This window comes from Prinia subflava, chromosome 18 (assembly GCF_021018805.1).
Source record: "Prinia subflava isolate CZ2003 ecotype Zambia chromosome 18, Cam_Psub_1.2, whole genome shotgun sequence".
Taxonomy (NCBI): domain Eukaryota; kingdom Metazoa; phylum Chordata; class Aves; order Passeriformes; family Cisticolidae; genus Prinia; species Prinia subflava.
Window position 1 is genome coordinate 1,225,855 of NC_086264.1, and position 14,473 is coordinate 1,240,327.

A 14,473-nucleotide genomic window follows, 5' to 3' on the forward strand; every position below is an offset into this window, starting at 1 on the left:
TCTGAGCTCCAGATTTTGTTTGGTGGGTTTGGGGGAGGTGGGATGACCTTACCCATCCTGCGGTGGCTGGTGTGGCTCCCTGCGGCCCAGGGTCTGCCATTCCCAGGGATGAGGCCTGGAGCTCCCTAACTTCTCACAGGCAGTTCTTTTTCCAGCACCAGCCCCATCCCAGCCTCCCAACATCGGCCACAGTGTCTGCCTTTAATTCCAGGAGTCAGGCTGGAATATTCCCCTTGTTTCACCCACGTCCCTCTCTGCTCCCGGAGCTTGCCAGGACACAGAGGCGCTGCTGAGGCAGCCCAGCTCCGGCAGTGCCTTGGGGTGGGCAGGGATGGGTGGGCAGGGATGGGTGCCCAGAGGGCCCCCCCTGCCCGCCGGGCTCCAAGGGGCGCTCAGCACTCCGGGCACCTGGAGCACAAATGCTGCACCAAGGCCTTGAGTGCCGGCAGGGATCCGGTTAAATCCCGGCACCACGGGGCCTGCGGAACGCAGCTCCTGCTCTCCACACCAACCAAAAGTAACCCAGTTCATGCCTTCAGGGATTCAATACTGAACCAAATTCTGATTACATTAACAGAAGGATGGCAGCAGCTGTCTTTTCAGGGTTGGGGTTTGGGTTTTTTTCCTGTTTTGGCATTCTTTCCTTTTAGCTGTCATCCTTGTCTTCTCTGATCCCAAGATGGGATAAGAGGACAAGAGGTCAAAAAATAAATATATTAGATTTGCCCACTCTCTAAAAAACAAAAAAAGACCTGACATCCCCAAGCTCCTGCCATGCTGTTTTCAGGGGTTTTTTCAGCTTCTCAGGAGAGAGAAATAGAGAGGAAAACCAGGGTATTTCTTCCCTTTTAACAGGCCCAGAGGCAGAGTGGGAACACACAAAAATTTATCGCCATTCCTTTCTGGGTAATCAATGCACCTGAAGAAATGTTCCCTATCGATCCCCCAGCTCCTGCATCCTTGTGCTGGCATCAACACCACATCCAAGGATCCTGGGTGGTGCATAAACAGCAAATCAAAGGCACCATGTCTGCTGTGATATATTGATTACCTGGCTGTAAAGCCATTGGGAAGAGTTATCCGTGGGTGCCTGTCTGGTATTGCTGTCAAAGGCACGGTGCTTTGGTTGGGAGCCCCTTTGGCACTGGCAGAGATCCCATATTTAGGGAAGAGGGAGCTCTGGGAATAAACACTATGGCCCATTTTAGCTGCCTGAGTATCAAACAGATTTTTTCTGGCAGGTTTTGTTTGGAGTGTGAGGTGTCTCACGTCTGTCTCCTCTCCCCACACAGGGACAGGACAGGGTGGCAGGGCACTGGGCTGTCGTGGGGCCACGGAGGGGCACAGGGTGACAATCCAGAGGATCCCTCAGCCCTGCAGGGGAAGCCCCTCTCCCACCACATCCCCACTGGAATAAACGCAGAGGTGACTCCAGGGCCCCCCCTGGATGTGGGCAAGGGAGGGACCACACCTGAATGCAGGAATTTAAACCTGCCCTCCCTCCCTGGAGCTGCCCAGAGCCCCAGCCCTGGACATGAGACACCAGCAGGAATGTACCCATGGCTGTTAGAGAAAGACAGGGCAAAGTGGGCTCAAAAGAGGACTTTTCCTGCACTCCCTGTTCCTGGGCTGCTGTCCTGGTAAAGCCAATCCAACTCCCTAAAAGGCCAATGCAAAAGGGCCATAACTCTTCTGTCCCACCTTTCAGAGCTTAAATACTCTCAGCAGCAAGGAACTGTGTCTTCTCCCCAAACTGAGTTTATTCAGGTTCAAATGCCCTTCCTTCCTCTTTTTTTATTAACATGATGGAGTATTTTAACTCCATCTCACGTAAGACCAGAGAGGAGCAGTAAGCAGAGCTGAAGAGCCCCAGGCACTGCTCCACAGAGCCAGAGCAGCCCCACAGTGCCACCTTGCTCGTTCATCTGGCAGCAGCTCAGGCACGGCAGAGCTGCATCATTTCCCTCCCAACACACACACATCACTCCTCATAACGCACAAATGCATTAAAAAACCCCCAAACAGTAAAACAAACCCACCCCACTCTCCCCAAAAGGCACTTTTGCACCGTCCAGCCCTGGTGCAGACAATGAACTTTTCCAGCCTAGGGAATTGGCCCCTGGGCAGTGTTCCCAGGATTATAAAGCTCTCTGGTGCTGCCATCCACCAGCCCTGCCCCTGCTGGCCTGTGAGAGGAGAGGGCTGGAAGTACCCAGGGGACTCTCACAGAGTTCCTGGGAATAGCATTCACACACTCCTAAGATAAATTAATGTTGCAGGGCAGAGCTGCCGGGATGGTTTATGCCCTAAAACCTCACTAGGAGCAGGCTGTGTGCGTTCTCCAGGTGGGGAATGTGCCGGGTTATGGACCCTCAGCTCCCTCCAGCCCAGAAACCTGCTGCCACCCTGCCCAAAAGCCACCAGCACGCAGCTACAGGCGGTCACTGCCCCGGGGACAGAGCTCAGGTGAGGCACTGGGACGCTGCTCACACAGACGCTGCAGCCCCAGGTTACCTGCAAGGGCTGCTCCTGCCCCCAGACCCTGCAGATGGGCTCAGCAAAACCAGCCCGAGGGGCACAAAGATTGCCCCTGGTGAGGTCAGTTCTCCAGGGCAGGGCTAGAGAAGAGAGAGAACTTCTTAATGCCCTTTAAAAAAAATTCCACAAGGGAGAGCAATAAAATCCGGAAACTTGCTTAACAAAAGGCTGTGCCTGGATGACACAGCGTTCAATAGGTGAACTTTAAGATAGTTGAAGAATATTTAGTATACAGCCTGAGGACCACAAATGTATCTATGCACTCCTTACCCGCCCACAAATAAAGCAGCAAAGCTTGGGGAAAAAAATCTGGAAGAAATCCAGAGAAATATTGTGGCTATGAGCTGCAATCCAAAGAAGATTCTGGGATAATGAATTAATTAGAATTAAATTACTGAATATAGGTTTTTAATTTTTTTTTTAATTCCTTAAGCTCAAAGCTGTCATAAAGCCTATGACACCGCAATGCCTGGAATACTTATAAGCTGTCAAGGAGAGAAGCTGCCTTTATTTTTTATGGCTTAATTCCGTGGTGCCGGGTAGGAGGCTTTGCTCTTGTAGGGCCACCTGCTAATCTCATTATAAAATGTCTTGTACGAGTCAGAACGTGTGATAAACCACCCAGTGGTGCTGCACAGGTACAGAGTGTTTGCAGAGCTGGGTCAGAACTCTCCTGCTCTCCTGACACCTCCTGACAGGCAGTGATGGGGCCTTTATCAGTGTGAGGAGAGCAGGGCCCCCACACAGCCCCCTGTGAGCCTGTCCACTCCCAGCAACACCCACAAACCTGCTTTTTATACTGGGACACTGCAGAGCCTTGTGACATCTGTGCCGGGGTGAGCCGGGCGGTGCCGGCCGCTCCTGCCCCGCCCTGGGGAGAGGCTTGCCCGAATCCTCATGAACCCCAGGAGCAGCACTGCTGCAACAGCCCGAGTCACCCTCCCTGCCTCGGCTCCCGGCTCCTGCAGGATGAGCAGACACAGAACCCCCTGTTACATCTCCCCTTTTCTCCTCCAGCAGTTAGCCAAAACCAAAACCAGCATTTACCACACTGCTCCTCTCCCTGCACCGGCCCAGCGAGAACTTCCTCAGGTTTGTTTGCTCTCTGATCAAGCAGAAACTGAAGAGGGGCTCTGAAAACAAAGCCTCCTTTGTGGCACCTGTCAGCAGAGTTTTATTATTGTTTCCATCCTGATGGCTGTCCAGATAAAAGGAGGAGTTCTTTCAGATCACACAATGGATGTAATTTAATAAGTGATGGACGCAGTGGTGGTGAGCTAAGAACTCGTTCTGTTCTTTCTCCTCCCTTTGCTCTGTGGGCAGCCATTTGTCTCTCATCCCTCACAACTCCCAGAGTTAGTTCCTGTCTGGCCAGGGAGCAAACAGGAGGTGCTGGGCAGAGCCACGTCCCCCTGGTCCCCCACTACAGCCACAGTGGATGGTTTAAAGCCTACCAGAATCAGATCTTCTGGAAAACAAAGATGGTTCTCTGGAAAAAAGAATTGAGGTTTGTACTCAAGAATTGAGAATTTTCCTTCTTATTAGTTATTTTATCTCTTCCTTTATATATCTCTGCAATAAAAACTGCAGTGTTTGGTGTCCCCCTGTGGGAAGGATGTCATGACCTGGATTTTTAGCATCACCTGAGACCCCTCACCCTCAGAAATGCAACAGTGAACCCCACTTCAGCCTCTTCCCACTGAAAGAAGCCAAGTGCTGACAGTTGAGCTGTGTGTGAATTACAAGAGCAATGGGATGGAGACAAGCACAGGATTCAGAGCTGGAACAGCAGCACCTGCACGCTCCAGGGCTCCCGTTTCCACCCAAACACCATCTCCTTCCCAGAGCCCACGAGGGCAGGGTGTGACCAGACCTGCTCCTCTGTATCCTGCATTAAACACGCCTGAAAAGGAGCTCCCTGAACTTCTCACCAGGTTTCCTCATTCTGGGTTTCACAATCCAGGTTTGCCTTACCCAGAGGAGCTTCTTGTCCGCAGGGCGCCCATGAACAGGCCCAGCAGCAGGGGAGCACTGCCGACACTCCCCGGTAACACCCCAGCCGTGGGGAAGCTACAGGCTCTGAACACAACTGAACCTCACCCAGCAAAGCAGGGACTGCACCCACACTCAGCTCCTGGGGAGGCACACAGGTAACCGGGACAGCCAGCGGCTCACCACATTCCCAGGCAGCAGGGAAGAGCCCCCAGCCCTGCAGGACACTGCTGGCTGTGTCAGTACTGTGAGATGGGGAAACTGTTCCCTGAATGGAACCAGCTCCCGGGGATGTCCCCTCGTACCCCACGCTGCTGGCTGACACCAGCTGGGCTTTCAGGAGGGAGCTGCTGCCAAACCATAGAATCCTGGGATGGTTTGGCTTGGAGGGGACCTCAAACATCATCCAGTCCCAACCCCCTGCCACGGGCAGGGACACCTCCCACTAGCCCAGGGTGCCCCCAGCCCTGTCCAGCCTGGCCTTGGACACCTCCAGGGATCCAGGGGCAGCCACAGCTGCTCTGGCACCCTGTGCCATGGCCTGACCCCTCCCAGGAGGAATGAAACGATGCAGCTCAGGAGAGGGCTGGCTCTCTGACTGTCCCTCTGTCCCCTCCTGCAGGCCCAGGCACACCCCAGGCTCCCCACACGCTGTCCCGTGGGGCTGCCAGCTCCAAACCGATCCCCTCGGGCCGCAGGTGATTCCCACTCACGGCAACGCGGCGGGGCTGATTCTGGAATCATTTTGGGCACTGTAATACTTGGTTCTGTAAATGTTTGCCCAGCACACATCAGTCTGTTCCCTCCCAGCACGTCGGGAGAGCAATCTGCATGGGAATGAAAGGGAAATGGAGACGGGCTCTGCTGTACAGATGCTCACAAAATTGCCAGAGCTTTGGATTCAGACACTCTGAAGACATCACATCGTTCCCCTGATTTATCTCGTGGTGTTCCAGCCAGAGAAAATAAAACCTTAAATAATCCCATCATTTTTGATGTCCGGCCTTTTATAAATTCCAAGGGACATTTGGGGGAATGCTTCCCACTCAGCTTCTAATTTGATGGAGGTTATTTGAAATATGTAAAATATTTTTTTCTCCCTTTCCAGATAAAACAGCCCCTCCAGGAGGACGTGGAAATAAATAGAAAGCGAGGGAGATGAACGGGAAACCTTCACTCACAAGGTAAAGATGGGATTTTTGCACACTATCATTTTTTTCCCTACGGAATGACGAGTTCTGCAGCAGGTGTAAGTGCACGAGGAACGCTCCTTGTCTGAATCCCTCTGTTGATTTAAGTCTCAGAGTCACGGGCTGGCAGATTTACCCTGCTTTGCCCCTGACTGGCTGCAGAGCCAATCCTGCAGGGCCATGAAGGCCGGTGGCCTTGCCAGTGTGAGCCGTGCCGAGGATGGGACACACCGGGAGAGTCCCCGGAGGAGACAAAGCGCCGCTCTGCCGTGGGCACGGGGGTAATGCCAATCCATCAGCTCCAGCACACAGGGCTCCTCCAGAGGCCACGGGAAGGAAGTTCTGCTCTAAAGGGGACAGACACACTCGGGACCGTGGGAATACCAGTCCAGGCTCTGGAGGGACACAGCTCTCCTGAAACAAGGCAGGGACACCTTCTGCTAGAGCAGGCTGCTCCGGGCCCCAGCCAACCCGGCCCTGGACACTCCCAGGGATGCCACAGCAAGAGCCTGCCTGTAAAGGACCACGGTGTAGGCAATGCTTGTGCCTCCTCTCTTTTCACTTCTCACTGTTAGGGCACCTCATCTGTGTAGATGATCATTCCCCAAAGACCTGGAGAAGGCACGTCAAAGCATTTTCCACAGAACGACAAAAGCAACAAATGGGCGAAAGGCTTTCAATCCCTAATTCCCACAAAATCACTCGATGACAAGGGTGACAAGGGTGACAAGGGTGACAAGGGTGACAAGGGTGACAAGGGTGACAAGGGATTTGTCTGTTGTCTGTGGATGGCAAGGGCTTTGCAGCCACCCAGGAGGGTGCTGGCCACCACCTCAGCTCCGGGGCTCCTTCCTGGCTCTGGCGTTTCCCACACAGTGCTCCGAGGCTGGGCAGAGCACACACAGGGACAGCCCAAACACTGCACATACCCACGGATTTGGAATCAAGGGGCTTCAGACCAGGCATAAACAAGGTTGCTCATCCTTCCCACCAAAGTTCAACTATTTGGACACAACGTGTGGTTTCAGGCGCATTTTTGGTAGCACAACCCTCAGCTTGCTCAGTGTGACACTTCCTTGGGATTGAATTCAAATGTAAAGATTGATTCTGGCTTAATCTCCAGGGCACACAGGAAATGGGAAGAATCAGTAACCTATGTTAAGCCCTCATTATCCCTACATTTGAATAAGTCCTTAATATATTTAGAGAGCAATGGAGAAACATTTTAACAGAAATTTTTCCATCTGCTCTACTGGGAAGCAAGGCCAATTAATTTTGAAAATATTTATAAATTTTGCTTTGCAATTACTCTGTGTTTTGGAATTATTTGCAAGATATTCTTTTCCATAAATATTTATTCTTAGAGATGGTGATTGGGTTATCCATTAGGAAAAAAACCCCTTTTCCTCATTTGTGCAACCACTCTTTAAAAGAAAATCTCTTCAGAGAGGGAATCCCAGGATGGTTTGTGCTGGAAGGGACCTTCAAGACCATGCAGTTCCCAGCCCCTGCCATAGGCAGGGACACCTTCCTGGTTGTTCCCAGGTTGTTCCAGGCTCCATCCAACCTGGCCTTGGACACTTCCAGAGATGGGGCACAGAGGGAATAACAGAGGCAGCTGCTTCCCTGTTTTTTCCCAAGGTCTCATCCCTGGGGCTGGTCAGGCCCTGTCCCATCTGCTCAGCTCAGAAATTGGAAATTCACAGGTTCACCACACTGCTCCCAGTGCTCTCGGGGACAGGGAAAAAGAGAAAAGTCTAACTGGGAATCATTTGTCCTGCTCTGGTACCTCCAGTAAAGACATGCAGGATTTAGGCAGTGATCTGATGGAGAGTATCCTTGTCAGGCTCAGGTGGAAGAGCCCGTATTACTGAGGATGACACCCTGGGAAGCAGAGGAACTGCTGTTTACCCTAAGCCAACATCTAGGCTTCACCCCAGGCTGTGCAGGCCCGTGCAGAGGGGCTGGGTGTTCCCTAAGCCACCCGGGCACTGCTGAGTGTCCAGCAGGCTTTTGCCGTGGGCAGTGACGTTTGCCATCAGGGCAGTCCCGCTCCCATCCCGTTTATTCCAGACGGATGCTTTGCCAGGGTTCCATGGCCCCCGCAGGCCCTGACGAGCGAACAGGCTCTGAAGGGAGAGCAGCAGGATCATTCCCGAGCCTCTCTCTCTCTGCAGTTCCCATTTCCAGGCACGCTGAGCCCCTGGCAGTGAGGCAGACTGTCATCCTTCTGTCACTGCCGCGGCAGCCGCCTCCGGGGAATGGCACTCAGAGGGGGAGCACGGCTCTGAGCAGCCAGCACGGGCATCGCCTCCTCCCGCCTGACTGCCAGTGCCCACATCTTCCACACGGGCTGCTTATCCCTGTCAGGGGGTCTCTGCTTATCCCTGTCAGAGGGGTCTCTGCCTGGTTATCCCTGTCAGAGGGGTCTCTGCTTATCCCTGTCAGAGGGGTCTCTGCTTATCCCTGTCAGAGGGGTCTCTGCTTATCCCTGTCAGGGGGTCTCTGCTTATCCCTATCAGAGGGGTCTCTGCTTATCCCTGTCAGAGGGGTCTCTGCTTATCCCTGTCAGAGGGGTCTCTGTCGTGCAGGCAGCCATCCAGGGAGCAGAAGGGATGTGGTGACACTCCAGAGGGTGGTGGCAGGCTGGGGAATGAGCTGGGGGTCAGTGCACGGGGCACGTCCATCCTCATTTGTGCACAAGCTCTGACTCTGGGCTTTGGCCACGTAATTTCTCTGCAAATAAAGGCACTGGCTGAAGGCACTCCCCGGGTGCCAATCCCACTCCACAGTAACAATCCCAGCAGTGACCAGTGCTATGGGCCCCTGGGCCAGGCTGGATGGGGCTTGGAGCAACCTGGTCAAGTGGAAGGTGTCCCTGACCATGGCAGGGGTTGGAACAAGACCAGTTTTAAAACCCCTCCTAACCCAGACCATTCCAGGATTTTAGGATCTCACAAGAAAAAGCTTTAGACCCTATTCCAGGAAGAACTGCAAATAAGAGTTCAGGTGTGTAAATATTCCCCACAAAGGCCTGCACCTCCTGATATTTTAGCCAATCCTCCCCAAAACCATCAGGCACTTTGCCCCAAACAGACTGAGGCCACCAGACCCCCCAGAGCACATGGAGTGGCTGTGGAATGTGCTAAAGCAACAGGAACACAGCTGCAGTATCTGCAATCCCAGTCATCTTGGGAGCCCTGCCCAAGCACTCCGGCTCAGAGCTCCCGCCCCATCCATCGTAAGGCCTTGTCTAAAAGGCAGCACCTGTGGCAGATGAAAACCTCTGGCGGCGTTTTATTTCCAGAGCACCATCCTGGGCAGATGAAGCTTTTCCCTACCATCCGTCTGCTCCGGCTCCAGAGCGCAGCAGAACACTTTGTGAACACTGTGTACCCAAAGCCAGCTCCCCCAGCCACGCTCCCCTCAGCCCCCAGCACGGACAGCCCCCTCCCTGGAGCGCAGCCCCCTCCCTGGAGTGCAGCCCCCTCCCTGGAGCGCAGCCCCCTCCCTGGAGCGCAGCCCCCTCCCTGGAGCGCAGCCCCCTCCCTGGAGCGCAGCCCCCTCCCTGGAGCAGCGCAGGGTCGGCGGCCGTGTCCCGATTTACCGACATGCCAGCCGCCCTTCCGGACTGCTCGTGCGGGAGGAAGGGCGGCTGCAGCCCCTGCTGTGATGGATTCCATTCTACCTCTTTGTTATAACCAGGAGTTCCGACAGATCATTTCTCCCTGAGCTCCTGGCTGCTGAGATGATTTAAGACATTCAGGCCAGCAGGGTAAGGGAGGCGTTTTTGCAGCCCGGAGCAATGGCCAGCACAGCCCCTCTGCATCGCTGTTTATTACACACCTCATTTACTCTGATCTACAGCTAATACTGAACCAAAGCTCAAAGCCTGTGAAAGTCACATCTCCCTACATGGGCAAGGCAAATCTGGTGTCAGAATCATATCCTTCATCCCTGCCCAACATCATTCCACCCGGGCTATCCTTGTCTCCCTTCCTAAAACTTTGGGTCTTGTACTATTTTTCTCCAGCCTACAGATCAAAAGGCTTGGAGCAGGACATTTCACGTATTTATCCTTCCTGAAGATGAAGAAGTGGCACCATTCCCTGTGCCACTTGGATAACACCTGGATTTCTCCATGGCTCTTCTCCAGCCACACCAGCTCCTGCACTCTTTAACCTCCTCCCTGTAACTTTTCCATGATTTTTTGTCTGTGCCACAGGGGATCTCTTACCTCTTCGTGCATCTTCATAGAGCAGACGTGTGCGCAGCAGTGGAACTCCAGCAAACACAAGGCAGAATGACAAGGCTGCAAACCCGTGTCCTTAATTTCACAGTCCAGTTCCCCGACATGGAAGACAGCCCTGTCTCCCTCCTGCATCCTCCAGCCTCGCAGGCCCATGGTGTTCAGCAATTTATATTCATCAGCCACCTGACACACATTTTTATGGATTAAACTTCCAGCCTGGAGCCTATTAAAACATCAACAGACAATGCAAAAGTTATTAAAAGCTCTGAACCCCCCCTCTGTCACTGCAGGTAACCAACATCCTCTAGCAGTGGTTCAATACACACACACACACCTGCACCTGAAACATTTGGGATTCGCTTCAGAAGGGCGAGGATTTGGGGAATACCTCCACTGGAAGCAGCTGCAGCAGGAGAACCTGGTCCCCTGTGCTTCCTCTACCTTTTCTATCCTCTCCCAGATGCCTCCACAGACCTGCAGCTTTGCAGCTCCTGCCTTTGCAGGGCAGTTTTTCTAACAAGCAAAACACTGCTGTGAGTCAAAGCCAGCCCCTGGAGCTTCAGGCCATCCCCAGGATATGTCTTCATCTCCTTTGCAATAGTTTTTCATATATATATAAATACACACACATATATAAGCAGTCAAATAGCACAGCCTAGTACAGGTAAACATCCCACCATATTAAGGAAGCCTGAAGCAAAAAGTGTTGCTAGAACAAAGCCAGGTATTTACAAAGAGAATCAGAAGGAAATGGGTCCTGGGGGAATCACAGGAACCATCCCACTTTATACTGCACTGACATGGCACCATGGATTGTACACGGCTTCCATGGAAATGGGAATTCAACACCTTCACTTCTCCGAGGGGCTGCTTCATCTCTGCTGATGAAAAAAGACCTGAGGTGCTCAAGCTATAAAACCTGGAGTGCCTTTCCCCCGACTTGTGGATTGAAATGCGTGTGAGATCTCGGAAGAATCATTCCTGTGAGGAGCAAGGTCAAGCCAAGCAGAATTCCTTTTCAACCTTTCAAGCACTAACTTGCTTTTTAATTTCTTTTTTAAGCTATTGCAGAACCCATTTGGGCTGAAGATGGATGTCAGAGCAAAGCCATTAAACAATGCCAAGGATGCTCGGAACAACCTCCAGAGCTGCCTTGAGGAGGTCAGGGCGTTAATTCATCAGGAACAACATTATTTGTGATACCTGCTGATTTCCACTCATTTGCACCTTTCCTGAGTTAGGGATGCACTGAGGAAAGGAATACACTGAAATCTTCAACTGGCAACTATTCTTCTGTACTAACTGATTATGTAATTTACTCCATACAATCTACACAAATCTTGAAAGGGAAAATGTGTGGAGGAAAACATGCCAATTTCCCACCCAGGAAGGTGAGAAATCCCTCCATTAAAAAAGCAGGGGTTTAAAAACATTCCCAATTCTCAAATTCACCTTTGAGAGAGAGGATGCAGCCAAATCAAGGAGTAAGACATGACCTTGCAGGCCTTAAAATTATCCCTGCCTAAGGTCACCCTTGTTTGGCAAGGCTGGGATGAGAGAAACTGGTGCCTTGGGGTTATATGTGCACACATGGCTGTTATTCCCACATCCACAATAAATCCCTGCCCGCCCCTTCTGGCTACAGTTTTATATCACATTTCCCTGCCATCACTGACTTCTTTCACAGCTGCATTTACATCCAGATTTTCTTTCCCTCAGATTTCAAGCTGTGGAGCGGCAGCAGCTTAGGGAAACAAGGCACAGTGCAGGGGCTATAATTTCATCCTGGGATGGGGCTGCTCCTCTTGAACCCTGCCTTTGTGCTGGGGCAGCAACGGGAGCCTCTCCCCGATGCCTGAATCACCCCCTTGTGTTCAGTTCCAGAGGCACTGGGCGCTCTCCAGCCCCTGGCAAACCCGCACCTCTGGACACCAGGGAAGGAGAGCCAGGGCAGGGCTGCAGCAGGACCCACCCCGGGCTGCAGGCAGTGTGACCTGGTCCCCGACCTCCCCTTGGGCAGTGGGGACACCCTCCAAGCCTGCAGTTAGTGTTTCCCAGGGAGACTCCCTGTAAAACAGTAATTCCCCATTGTCCTAAGGAAAAATAAACATTGCCCTTCTCTCTCCCAAGCCCTCCATCCCAAAGCCCGGCGTATTCATGGCCATGGCTGGTGCTCCTGACCAGGCACAGAACTGGTTCTGCCCTCAGAGCCGTGCACAACCCAGAAGGTGTAAATAGGAGAGATTAGTGGGAAAACACAAATCCTAAACCACAGGGATCCTCTGGGACAAGGGTTACACGTGGAAGACTCCACTTGATTTATTACAGAGAGCAAGGAACAGGGATAAGGAAAAGGATACTGCAGAAGGGCTCAAATCCCAGCAGCACTACCTAATAATAATTTATAATAAAGAACACATAACATAAAATAAAACCCCCTCCCAGGGAGGCAGCTGCAGCTCTCTAGGAGCTGCCAAAAATGTCACTGTGCTTCCCTTCTTTCGTTGTTTTCTTTTGGAGGGGAGATATTTGCTTGTTGATGAGGGTTTTCTGAAGGTGGCACTGCCCCAAGAGGCGGCAGAAAACACTTTTCCCGGGAAGCAGGATGCTCCTTCCCGGCTTCCCGGCTTGGTGACACCAGGTGGCAGCACAGCCCCAGCCACGGGCTGCAGCGGGAAGAAGGGGGGACTGGAAAACGGGAGGAAAAAAGGATGAAACGGGAAAAAGCGGTGGATACCCACCAGGCTGTGTGCAGGGAAAGCAGCTCTGCTGCGGGAATAGCTCCAATGGGATGCTCCAGCTTCCAGCCCTGTGAAAAAGCAGCCCAGGACACCAAAGGGCTGGGCTGGCACAGAGGACAGGGGTGTAAGGACACAAATTTAGGATGCTGACACATGTACAGGCATGTACACGTTTGTTATTCCTCCTCAACCCCTCAAAAAAATCAAAAACCATCTTTTATACAGAAGCACACGTTACTGTAAATTTCAGCTAATGCCATAAACTGGGATTTGGGATTTCAATTAAAACATCAGCCAGGCTGAGCAGCAGATTTTGGTTTAGGCCTTGTAAAAGCAAACCAGCACACTTTCTGAGGAAAGCCATCCTTCAAAACAGACAGTGAGAAGCAAAGGTGATGCTGGGAAACACAGAGAGATCTCCCAGCCCAGAAATGCACAGAAGTGGAAAGGGTTTTCCAGTCTGCATATGAGCCAGGAGGGGCTGGCAGCAAGTTTATCAAGCTCAAGGGTGAAACTAAGCAGCATTTTCTTCCCTGCTATAATCAGAAAGCTACCAGCCAAAATCACAGAATGGATCACAGAATTCCTGAACGGTTTGGGTGAGAAGAAACCCTAAAGCCCATCTGATTCCAACCCCTGCCATGGGCAGGAACACCTTCTGCTAGACCAAGCTGCTCCAAGCCCCATCCAACCCGGCCTTGGACACCTCCATATCCTCCTGGCCAACTTTCCCTTTCCGTTTTTGCCTCACAGAACAATTCTTTGGCTAAAATCCCTTCCCAGCCCGCTCTTCTGCTGTGTAACCACAGCTCCTCCCAGCCTTTGTCCATGGGACTGAAGGAGCTGGGAATTGGCCTTTCCTTCCCTGATATCGATACCTCCAGCAAACCGAGGGGGTCAGGGACTCCAGAGCAGCACTCCAACAATGGAGCGCTGGAGCAGCCTGTCCAGAGAGGGAGACTCCTTCCCTGGGGGTGTTCAAAATGGACATAATGCTCTGGAGAGGGCAGCTCCTGCCGAGCAGGGATTTTTCTGGGAGGTGGTTGTGTCTTCATATTTCTCTCAGAGTAAGGCAAAGCATTAGGAGATAAAATGTAAATAAAGGCAGGAGGAGAGTGAGGGGGCAGCAGTGCCTCAGCAGTTATGGGAACGCTGGTGTTCAGCTCAGCTGAACCTCCCCAAGAATGTCAATAAGAAGTGTCCTGGCTCGCATGACTGCCGTGGATAATAATCTCTCACACCACACCTGACATTCCTTTCCATGGCCCTGCACCGGGCAGGGGCTGCCCAGGGCTCTCACACAGCTCCAGCCTGAGAACCCATTGTTCTCTGCCGGGAAGTTCCTGAACCGTGCAGACCCGGGAGGCTGCAGGAACCCTCCCCTGGCACCCAGGCTGCCCAGGGACACTGAAGGGGGGCTACAACCTGCCCTCCATTTTACACAGACCACGGTGGTGCAGCTCATTCAGCCTCAAACACGGTTCAAGCTGAGTTTGTACGCTAAAGGCTTGAGAAATCAGCCTTTAAAGAGTGACCAGAATTACACAGTGCCTAAATCCCTCCAGCCTGAACACTGATATTCAAACTTGGCCTGAACAGCTGCCCTCTGGTTCCACTCACACAGCTCCTTTGTTCCCCACTCCCACAGTGGGATATAGACCACGTTCCCAGTCATGGTGTGAGAAAAGGAACCTCTCACCCCAACATCCCCTCCTTGAGGGCTCCTGCACGGCCCAGGGCTCCTGCCTTCTCCTGCATCC

At 52.5% G+C, this 14,473-nt stretch overlaps 1 long non-coding RNA gene across 1 annotated transcript in view; it reads right to left on the reverse strand.

Moving 5' to 3' along the window:
• Positions 1–14,473, reverse strand: part of LOC134559917 (uncharacterized) — a 28,359-nt gene that overhangs the window by 10,126 nt on the left and 3,760 nt on the right. The window contains exon 2 of the long non-coding RNA XR_010082625.1: positions 9,958–10,195. This is a non-coding gene — a long non-coding RNA (uncharacterized LOC134559917). The remainder of the gene's footprint in view (positions 1–9,957; positions 10,196–14,473) is intronic.